At 45.9% G+C, this 11,892-nt stretch overlaps 1 protein-coding gene across 1 annotated transcript in view; it reads right to left on the minus strand.

Annotated features, from left to right (window-relative positions):
• Positions 1 to 11,892, minus strand: part of LOC136641548 (zinc finger protein 91-like) — a 543,065-nt gene that overhangs the window by 455,817 nt on the left and 75,356 nt on the right. The gene's annotated exons all lie outside the window — the stretch shown is intronic.

Genomic DNA, 11,892 nt, shown 5'->3' on the forward strand with positions numbered 1-11,892 from the left:
CACAGTCTATCAATAAATGAAAAAACAGAGATGTTTTGGACAATTTCAGCATAAGTGTATGAGTACCATATGAGTGCCCACGAATTCAACAAACCCTGCTAACTGGGTAAGAGGCACTTTTTCAAATGCGTGCTCCTCCTTTATTTAGAAGGGGAGAGTAACTGGCCCTCCTCACCCCAGCAGTGTCTTTTCTAGTGGCTCTCTGCTGGTGTTCTTTGGCATTTTTTTAGATCTGTGAGCCCATTCGGGACAAAGCCATCAGATTTGATTTTCTCTTTCAACCACTTTGTGAACGGCATCGTCACAATGTAATCTCTCTTTCTTTCTACAAGGAGTCACACTGTACATATGACTCAGGGATAAGTCAATAAAATGATGCACAGTTCACCTCTCAACTTACAAGGCTCACTGGCTTGAAAGACCTGCTGCTGCAGGGATACACAGCAGGAATACAAAAAGCCCATTTCAAATGCAAGCCTCCCAAGTTCCACCGCTGTCTTCTTTGTCTGGCTTAGACATGCAGCAGTGACTGTATGTGTGCCCACGAATTCTTCTACAGTCTGAAGGGCTGTCACATGATAGACAAGGATGTCATGGGCTTAGGCTGCAGGAGGGGAGATTCCACTTAAATATTAGGAGACATTTCCTAATACTAAGAGCAGTTCAGCAACAGAACCTATTACCAAGGGGTTCTCCTTTCTGGTTCTGGAGAGAAGGGGCTTGAAAGGCACCTTTTGGAGATGCATCAGAGAGGAATTGACTGCTTCAAGCAGAGGGTTGGACTAGATGGCCTTGAAGATCCCTTCCAATTCTATGATTGTATCCTTCCATGAAATCAGTTTCCAAGAGGTAGGCACTGCTTTATCCATATCATTTGCAATAGAAATATGGGGGAGAAACCTCTCTTTTCCCTTCAGATAGTTCTTTGCTGCTATGCCTGAAACTTAGAGAGCCCCAATTCTGCAGGGTAGCAGAGATTTCTAGACATTTCAGTGAAGAAAGAATTACATAAGAACATAAGAACAGCCCCACTGGATCAGGCCATAGGCCCATCTAGTCCAGCTTCCTGTATCTCACAGCGGCCCACCAAATGCCCCAGGGAGCACACCAGATAACAAGAGACCTCATCCTGGTGCTCTCCCCTACATCTGGCATTCTGACTTAACCCATTCCTAAAATCAGGAGGTTGCGCATACACATCATGGCTTGTACCCCATAATGGATTTTTCCTCCAGAAACTCGTCCAATCCCCTTTTAAAGGCGTCTAGGCTAGACGCCAGCACCACATCCTGTGGCAAGGAGTTCCACAGACCGACCACGCGCTGAGTAAAGAAATATTTTCTTTTGTCTGTCCTAACCCGCCCAACACTCAATTTTAGTGGATGGCCCCTGGTTCTGGTATTATGTGAGAGTTTAAAGAGCATCTCCCTATCCACTCTGTCCATCCCCTGCATAATTTTGTATGTCTCAATCATGTCCCCCCTCAAGCGTCTCTTTTCTAGGCTGAAGAGGCCCAAACGCCGTAGCCTTTCCTCATAAGAAAGGTGCCCCAGCCCCGTAATCATCTTAGTTGCTCTCTTTTGCACCTTTTCCATTTCCACTATGTCTTTTTTGAGATGCGGCGACCAGAACTGGACACAATACTCCAGGTGTGGCCTTACCATAGATTTGTACAACGGCATTATAATACTAACCGTTTTGTTCTCAATACCCTTCCTAATGATCCCAAGCATAGAATTGGCCTTCTTCACTGCTGCCGCACATTGGGTCGACACTTTCATCGACCTGTCCACCACCACCCCAAGATCTCTCTCCTGATCTGTCACAGACAGCTCAGAACCCATCAGCCTATATCTAAAGTTTTGATTTTTTGCCCCAATGTGCATGACTTTACACTTACTGACATTGAAGCGCATCTGCCATTTTGCTGCCCATTCTGCCAGTTTGGAGAGATCCTTCTGGAGCTCCTCACAATCACTTCTGGTCTTTACCACTCAGAAAAGTTTGGTGTCATCTGCAAACTTAGCCACTTCACTGCTCAACCCTGTCTCCAGGTCATTTATGAAGAGGTTGAAAAGCACCAGTCCCAGGACAGATCCTTGGGGCACACCGCTTTTCACCTCTCTCCATGGTGAAAATTGCCCGTTGACACCCACTCTCTGCTTCCTGGCCTCCAACCAGTTCTCAATCCAGGAGGGGACCTGTCCTCTAATTCCCTGACTGTGGAGTTTTTTCAGTAGCCTTTGGTGAGGGACCGTGTCAAACGCCTTCTGAAAGTCCAGATATATAATGTCCACGGGTTCTCCCGCATCCACATGCCTGTTGACCTTTTCAAAGAATTCTATAAGGTTTGTGAGGCAAGACTTACCCTTACAGAAGCCATGCTGACTCTCCCTCAGCAAGGCCTGTTCGTCTATGTGTTTTGAGATCCTATCTTTGATGAGGCATTCCACCATCTTACCCGGTATAGATGTTAGGCTGACCGGCCTATAGTTTCCCGGGTCCCCCCTCTTTCCCTTTTTAAAAATAGGCGTGACATTTGCTATCCTCCAATCTTCTGGCACCGTGGCCGTTTTGAGGGACAAGTTGCATACCTTAGTCAAGAGATCAGCAACTTCATTCTTCAATTCCTTAATAACCCTTGGGTGTATGCCATCAGGGCCCGGTGACTTATTGATCTTTAATTTATCAATGAGGTCTGAAACATCTTCTCTTTTAACCTCTATCTGACTTAACTCCTCGGTTAGGAGGGGCCGTTCGGGCAGCGGTATCTGCCCGAGGTCTTCTGCCGTGAAGACAGATGCAAAGAACTCATTTAATTTCTCTGCCATCTCTAAGTCTCCTTTTATCTCCCCTTTCCCTCCCTCACCATCCAGAGGGCCAACCGCTTCTCTGGCGGGTTTCCTGCTTCTAACATATTTGAAGAAGCTTTTATTATTCCCCTTAATGTTGCTGGCCATGCGTTCCTCATAGTCTCGCTTGGCCTCCCCTATCACCTTCTTACATTTCTTTTGCCACAGTTTATGTTCCTTTTTATTCTCTTCATTAGGGCAAGACTTCCATTTACGGAAGGAAGCTTCCTTGCCCTTCACAGCCTCTCTAACTTGGCTGGTTAGCCATGCGGGCACTCTCCTGGATTTAGTGGAACCCTTCTTTCTTTGCGGTATACACCTCTGCTGGGCCTCTATTACTGTTGTTTTAAGCAGCCTCCATGCACTCTGGAGAGACTGGACTCTTTTTACCCTCCCTTTCAACCTCCTTCTAACCAGCCTCCTCATTTGAGGGAAGTCCACCCGTCGGAAGTCTAGGGTTTTTGTTAGAGATTTGCCTGGTATTCTTCCCCCAACGTGCACGTCAAAACGGATCGCAGCATGATCACTGTTCCCCAATGGCTCAGTAACGTTTACATCTCTAACCAGGTCCTGCGTACCGCACAAAATTAAATCCAGAGTCACCTGTCCTCTGGTGGGCTCCGTGACTAGCTGATCTAAGCCACAGTCATTTAGCACGTCAAGAAATCCGGTTTCCTTATCGTGACCAGAACACAAATTGACCCAGTCAATATGAGGATAATTGAAGTCCCCCATGATTACAACCCTGTCCTTCCTTGTCACCTCCCTGATCTGTTTCCTCATTTCAAGGTCCCCATCAGATTTCTGGTCTGGAGGACGATAGCACACCCCCAGTATTACATCGCTGCTCAAGCCTGGTAATTTAACCCACAGAGATTCTACAGTGGAGTCGGACCCACCTTCAATCTCTACTTTGCTGGATTCTATCCCTTCCTTAACATAAAGGGCCACCCCACCTCCAACACGCCCCTGCCTGTCCCTCCTGTAGAGTTTATAGCCCGGGATTGCGGTATCCCACTGATTCTCCGCATTCCACCAGGTTTCCGTTATGCCCACTATGTCAATATTTTCCCTTTTCACCAGACATTCCAGTTCTCCCACCTTTGCTCGTAGACTTCGGGCATTCGCATAAAAGCATTTATACACGGAATGCCCCAGGATGGGCTGCTTATTCGCTCCTTTGTCCCCGCATCCTCTCATTGTGCCAAACTGTCTATCACATCCCATCTCCCTACCTTTCCCAATTTCTTCTCCTACCCTGCCTTTGTCTTGTTGTTCTCTAACCTCCCCATCCTCATCCCATAGGGATGAGGAGTCCCGAACCGGATGCCCCTCGGCTCCTGTCGGCCTTCCCCCAGGGATCAGTTTAAAAGCTGCTCTGCCACCTTTTTAATGTTATGCGCCAGCAGTCTGGTTCCATTCAATTATCTTTCCAATACCTGTGTCTTCTACATCTTTTCAGAGTTTGTGTGCCATGGGAAATTGTTCCTGCTAACAATGTTCCTGCCTTGCCCCCAAGATTGTTTCTCTAAGGAAAAACCAGAGAAAAAAAGTATCTGATTTACCAGACAAAAAGGATGGTCTCTGATCAATAAGATTAATGGGGACGGCTGAAACAGAATCTGGTGGAGTAGCATTAAATCTATCGCTTTGTGATTACTTACGCATTAAATCTGTTAGTAGGAGCTTTGGAGAATACATATGGCTCCAACCTAATACTTGTTGTAGATGTGATCCCACTTATCTGGTAGTCTCCTGGCTTGTAATAGTTAAATGGGATTTTTCTATCATTTGCCAGATTGGATGGGCATTTTGTCTTCAGCACCCCACAGGGAACGTGTGTTAGTAGGAAAAGGAGAAGCAGTATCATCATACCGGGAGCACCTGCCACAGCCACACTCATACACACCCTTTACTCAGATGAATGGAGTTCTTAAGCTAGAACTGAAGATCTGAATTGCCAGAAGTTAAATCTCACTCAGGTAGAATCCGACTTCCCCAAAATCTCATTCAGGCTCTCAGTGACGCAGGAGGTCATTATGCACGATCCTTTCCAGGCTCAATACAAGAAGTCCAATCTCAGGTTGCTCTGAATTCTGATGTTTCTCTTTTTGGCTTCCGAGGTGATCAGTGGAAGAATCCCTTGAGCTTTGCTGAGAAGAGTAATAAACACAATGTTTTTGATAATTACTAGGGGTAGAGTCACTCCTGTACCATCCTTGACAAGTTGTGCTGCTTCATGCGCAGGTGTACAACTGGAGAAAACATGTTTGTGAAACTCCCCACTGTTCCTTTCTTGACTATAATGAATAAGTAAAGGGGCAGATCAGCAAGGCTAGAGCATCCTGGAAAATTGCATAGGTGCTCTACATGTCACCTCACATGTGCCCAGTACATCTGGCATGGTTAGCAGTTAGTCACAGCGCCACCTACTGGGTGTGCCAGAGGCATGGTGCATGTCTGCTGGCTTCTTAAAGATTCTCTGGACATCTGGACATCTCTGAATCCTGCTAGGCAGCTGGCTGATGTGATGTAATCCTGTGTTTCTGGGCCTTGTTGCACCAGCCTTGGATGGAGTGAGGAATCCGTTCTGTGCAATGGAACTACTGAATTCCACTCATCCCTAACAGGAAATTTCCTGAACCTGGTGCATTTTTTTTCAGCAATCACTTCAGGACAAGAGAACATATGTGTATCAACAAAGACAGCGTAATTGGTTAGGAGGTTACGATGATGTTTCCAGGCCCACCACTCTTTCCCTCTCCCTTTGATACCATCTCCATTTCTGAGAGTCTAGTCAAGCCAGGCCTGACCATGGCAGAAGGCACGGACTAAACGTAAATCAGTTAGGACAAGTTCATCTTGATTCCTGTTTCAGAGAAGTTTCATGCAAGAAGTCTCTTACTGCTTGTCAGAAAATGCGCGCCTGGTAAAGAAGGTGGGAAAAAGAGTGAACCGAGGGAGAAGTAGGAGGAAGGTTCCAAGATGCCCAATGGCACAGCAAGCCCTGGGCTTTGGGAGGGAATGGGGAGTGCAATGTAGTCCAAGAAGTAGTTCTTAGATGCACTGGATTAGAGGAAGGAGAGTACACACTTTGGTGTCCAAGGCTAGAGCTCATGTTATCACTTTTCCCGTAGACTAACATACAGCCCAACTTGGACAATCCTTTTGTTCAGAGATGGTTCTTGAAGGGTTCCCAGTGAAGATGACTATGTCATATTGAGCTACCCTTTTGGAAGAGTGCCTGGGCATTCAGGAGACCTGCATTTCCATTAAATTAGGCTATTCTTAATGACACTGGTGAGGCGAAGCTAGGGCCAAAGATACTTCTAAAGTGACCAAAAATGACCATGTTTCGTTATAAGGCCAGGAAGTTTTCAAGTTTGCAAATCTGAATAAGCTGGCAGGGCAAGGTGTGACCATGTGTGGAATTTTCCAAGGAGGACTTCTCCAAGCCAGGTGGAGGGGATCCAATGAACAAAGTTGGGTTTTATGACAAAGGCATGTGGGTCTGAGGCCTCTTCTGGCCTCAGGACACAAGCCTAGCCAGGTCTACTCAGATTTAAGTCCTATTGTGTTCAATGGGATTTACTCCCAGGAAAGTGAGGTTAGGATTGCAGCTTCAGATGGTATCGTAGCAACGTGAGAACAGGTCTGGGTCAGACTCACCTGGCAAGCACCAGCATCACACACAAGTGAGCACACATGTGTTAGGCAGTGCATATTGGTGTCGCTGCAAAAGTTATTGAAAACAAAACTGCTAAAATTATAATGCTTTTGTATTAATTGTGTACAGTTCAAAGTATAGAAGCGGAAGGGCTGCAGAAGAAGGCAAACGGAAAGGTCAGAGGGCTGGAACCCCATTGCTAAGAGGAAATAATAATTGAATAGTGTGGCTTTTAAATTTAGAAGTTGACGAAAGGCCCCATCCTGGCCAGTGTACTGCTGGGTATGCCAGCACACAGACATCTCCGCTGGCTCAGAAGTCCCTCCGCCAGCAGGTGCTGAACGAACACCAGGGCAGCAGCCGGAAGCCACGTGTCACTGTCAGTTGGGTGCAGACCAGCTACCAGCTGAAAAATGGCACAGTGGGTTTGGACAAGGAGCAGTTGGCCGCCACTGGATCCCAAACCCCTCTCCTGAGCCAGACACATACGCAATGGCTCCGACGTGCTGCACCAGGAACAGAGCTGGCGTAGCTCAGAGGAGTCCTATGGGGGGCTATGCGGCAGCCAGAACACACAGATAAGCCGTGTTCCTCTCATCCCCCCCCTTGACCAGCCTTTCCAACGCAATGGCACACTGGATTTGGGGGGTGTTGTGTCGGAGGCCCTGCTCTCTCAGTGCAGCAGCCACATCGGACTGGGCTGTAAGTGCAGTGCTTTTTTTGTAAAAGAAAAGGTGCAGGAACTCACAACTTGTTAATCTTTTATTTATTTATTTATTTATTTATTTATTTATTTATTTATTTATTTATTTATTTTTAAACCATTTTTATTGGAGAAATAAAATATTTTTTTATGTGCTTCCCCCTAAAGATGAACTTACTTCTGAGTAGACATGCATAGGATTGGGCTGTCAATCTCCACATCCCCTTCCCCCTAGCTACTTTATCTACACATGGGGAAAATACTGTACAGGTGCACTTGTAGTGTGTAGTATGTAGTATGGCACTACTTCGAGGAGAGGAAGCAGTGAATGGATTCCAAAAAATGGCTTACATGAGTTCCATGTAGTAAAATTACTCTAAGCAACTGTGGGAGTAAGAACAAAAAAGGAATTCTTACACGAGAGGGGTCCTTAGGTGCACATAGAAACAGCTACGTTTGCAAACAAGCGATTAAATATGGTTTAATTCAGGTATCAGAATACTCTGTGTCTTTGGGAATGCGCTTGGCATGCAATTGTATGTTCTTTGCTGCCCTGAGCAGCAGCTGTGCATTGCTGGAGAGGAGCTGCAAACGCTGGCTGGCGGAGGGCATGCTTGTGGGGGAAGGATGAAGAGGATCTCTGGCAAGGCTGGACAGCACGTTGTACACATGTAGAATCCCTGGAATTGGGGGGTATTGTGTCGGAGGCCCTGCTCTCTCAGTGCAGCAGCCACATAGGACTGAACTGTAAATAGAATTGAGACTTACAAACAAATGCCTGATGTTCAAAGAGTGGAAAGAGAGAAATTTTAATCCCTTACAACACTAGTACTTAGGACCATCCACTGAAACCGATGCCTTGGAAACCTGGAGGGGACAAAAGGAAATGCTTCTCTTGGCATCATATAATTACAGCCCAATCTTATCCCCTGCCATGCTATTATATGCAGCTGTGCCAACATCCGGTGGTGGTGGGGGGGGGGGGTTGATCAGATTACTTGGGACAAATAAAAATAATTTTTACTTGCGTCTCTGTAGGTTGCCTGATCACCTATGGGTCTTCTCAGATCCATGCCAGCTATGTAGTTGGCATAAATCAGAGGAGATGAGGGGGCAAGGCAGATTGGAAATAGGAAGATGCAATTCGCTGAGCACCTTTCCACCCAAGACTCAACTGCTCCCACTTGCCTTTCATGAGTCCCAGTGGATCCAGGTTATAGGCATACATATAACCTCCAGTGTATTTTGTATAGTGTAGGTAGCTCAGGGAACTGCAAGGCATTCCTCTACATCCTGCAAGGCAGTAAGGTGAGCAGATGAAGATGAAGATTGGTGAGTGTGTACCATTGGAACTAGCAGGTAATGGAGCTTTGCTCTTTTTAGCAGGATCAGAGTAAAACTGTGGGGGTTGTGTCTTTGGCACACTGATTTCTTGTACACCAAAAATGCATGCATTATTATTTACCTGAAACAGTTATAATGTTCCATTCTTGCCTATTTTCAACTCAAAGCAGCTTACAGTAAATAAAAAATATATGATAAAAAATAAGACAATACAATAACTGAGCAGCAATAAGCAAAAAAAGGTAGCTTCAACAATCCCACAGTCACAACAGAAGAAGCAAGAGTAGACAAGCCTCACCCTCCCACTAAAGGAAAACTAAAAAGTTAAGTCTTTAAGGGTTTGAAGGAGTATTTGATAGGGGCTAAGTCAACAGACCATTCCACAAGGTGGGTGCCATCACTGAGAAGCCCCTGCAAAAGGCCTTTTTGCAAGTGCCGCCACCCAAGGAGTTCCGGGGGGCGGCTGCAAGAAATAGGGCCTTCTCGGTAGTGGCACCAACATTATGGAACTCCCTTCCCCTTGACTTGAGAATGGCTCCCTCTCTTGAGAGTTTTCGGCGAGGCCTGAAAACACTGTTGTTTAAACAAGCCTTCTGATTTCTGGCCTTCTTAACTTTTTTATACATCTTTTAGTTTTACAGGCTTGATTCCTCGGTGATCTGCTCTTTTACTCTTTTAATCTGACTACTGTTTTTATGGCCTCTGTAGTGTGTTTTTAAATGTTTTAGTCTGCTTGTATTAATGTTTTTAAAATCTGTTTTTTAATATGTTGTTAGCCGCCCTGGGTCCCGTTAGGGAGAAGGGCGGGATAAAAATAAAGTATTATTATTATTATTATTATTATTATTATTATTATTATTATTATTATTATTATTATTATTATGCTCAACTTACCTTAGAAGGCAAAGGCACCCACAGCAAGGCCTTCTGTGACAACTGGAGGATACAGGAGGGTACATATAGGTTAAGATAATCTTGCGGTCCAGTTGCATGGGCCTGCTGTACCAATGCTTCTCATGTTTTGGCAGCACAGCATGCTTGGTGGAGGCTGCTAAACACAACCTGCCATTCCTTGCAGCTGGGCTGCCGCTGCATGAAGTAAGCAACCGTGTCCAGTGGACTCCGGAGAAGCCCCAGAACCAGTAAGTCGGTGTGGGGGTGGGCAGAGGGTGGGGGAACAGGGCAGAGACAGGGAAAGGGAGGTGTCAAGGCCAAGAAGGGGGTGGTCTTGGTGTCAGCCCCTCCACTGATACTCTACTGCCCTTACGGGCTTCAGTCTGTGTTCCTGCTCCACTCTGGCTTGTGCCAGCAAAACCACTGGTGCAGGTTGGTGTAGACCTAGTGCTGCTGTCGAGGTTTACCCCTGGGCAAGGAAACAAATGTTCCCTGACCTGGAGGAGACCTTCAGGACTGCCGCCACAGCAGGATGCAGTGTGCACTCCGATGGCACGGCGATAAGCGGGGTGCTTATTTAAAAAAAATAAATAGAATTGGGTTGTCCAAGAATTGGAGAGATCTCGAACTACTTAGGAACGGAAACATCACAACCAGCATCTTGAATTGAGACTGTAGACAAACTAGCAGCCAATGAAGCTCCCTCAAAATTAGGGTGATATGGTTGAAACAGGCAGCTCCAAACAGGAGCCAGGCGACCACATTTTATGCCAGCTGAAGTCTCTGAATACTTTTAGTGCCACATAGAGCGTGTTATACTTAAAGGGAACAAGACATCTGGGTGTTGCCACCCAACTTCCTGATTTATCACCACTGGTGTCTTTCAGTCCCTTCTAACCCAGGCATCTTTTTTAGAAAGGCAAACCTGGGTTCACAACTGCATTTTCCCCCTATATTTTAACAAACTTTTTCCCCATACTTTTTAGTACCAAGACCCACTTTTTAAAACAACTCTCCCTCAGGACCCACCCAGGTTTACCAGCCTTGAAAGAAGGAGACCTAGAAAGAAACAATATTTATTTATTTATAAGCAATAATAACCAGCAGAAGACCTGCAATCATTTATCTTTGAATATTTACACATGCTCCCAAACTGCAGGAGCTCAGTTTTCGGCAGGGCGATTAGCAGCTACAGTATCTAATTTTTGAATAGCCTCAGGGTTTGAAGCGATTACTTATCTGATCTTTCCATCCTCATTAGCAACCCAGCAAAAACTGGGTCATGACCCACCAGTGGGACCCAACCCACAGTTTGGGAACCACTGTTCTGATAAATGTGAATGTATAAATAAAAAAGATGTCTTGACAGGATGACTCAGAGTAAGCAAGAGTGGTACAACTGAAGTCACAGCAATGGGTGGAAGCACAAAATTTTACTGAAAAGCCTGAGAGTCAAGGAAGAGAAATCTGATGGCTAGACGATGATGTAGCAGAAAAAGTACATTGTTGCACAAGCATGCTGGACAAAGCACAGTTAAGAAAATTGTCCTCAAATTCAAATATATCTTTTTATTAATAGATAATAAATTAGATCTCCTTTGTATTACAATAATGTAGCTTTTGGGCATAAAAATGCAACCAAGCAAGCCCAGAGTAGAGGCCAAGATGGAGAAGACCTGCACAGCAACCATGTATTTGCCCTTCATGCTCAGGTAGGTGGGCACAAAGGACACCCACACACTGCAGAAGACCAGCATGCTGAAGGCGATCAGTTTGGCTTCATTGAAGGCTCCAGGCAGCTTCCTGGCTAGGAAGGCCACAGTGAAGGAGACGGCAGCCAGAAAGCCCATGTAGCCAAGGCAACGTAAAACATGAGGAATTCATGCACCAGTCTTTTCGGGCTCAGCACCAGACGTTCCTCTTCCAGTTACTCTCAGTTCTTATGCTTCTGTTATTGGCTTCTAAGATGATCAGTGTTACAAAAATCCCCTGAGCACTGTTGAGAACAAGAAGAAAGCACCCTGTTTTTGAAAATTACTAGGGACAGAGTCACCCATGCACCATCCTTAACTCTCTGCTTGACTCCATGCGCAGGCATGCAGCTGGAGGAAACGTATTTGTTAGACTCAAGCTACTCCTCTGTTGTCTTTCATAACTAAGCCCATGCCAGGCTGCCAGGTCTAATCGGACTGTGCCAGCTCTATGGCTGGCACAAGCGCTTGTGGACGCAGGTCACGGAATTGAGAGCAGGAAGGGGATTAGTATTTGGGCAGATGTTTGCTGCCAAACCATCCCTTTCCCAGTTGCAGTCCACCCACCTCCCTGCCCCCATTGCCACATCATTCCACCACCTCCCTCCCTTTCTGTCCACCCTCTGCTTCCCTCCCACCCCATGTACTAACATACTGCTGCTGGTGTGTGTCCCCAATCCA

The sequence above is a fragment of the Tiliqua scincoides genome, chromosome 2 (genome assembly GCF_035046505.1).
Source record: "Tiliqua scincoides isolate rTilSci1 chromosome 2, rTilSci1.hap2, whole genome shotgun sequence".
In the NCBI taxonomy this organism is placed as follows: Eukaryota; Metazoa; Chordata; class Lepidosauria; order Squamata; family Scincidae; genus Tiliqua; species Tiliqua scincoides.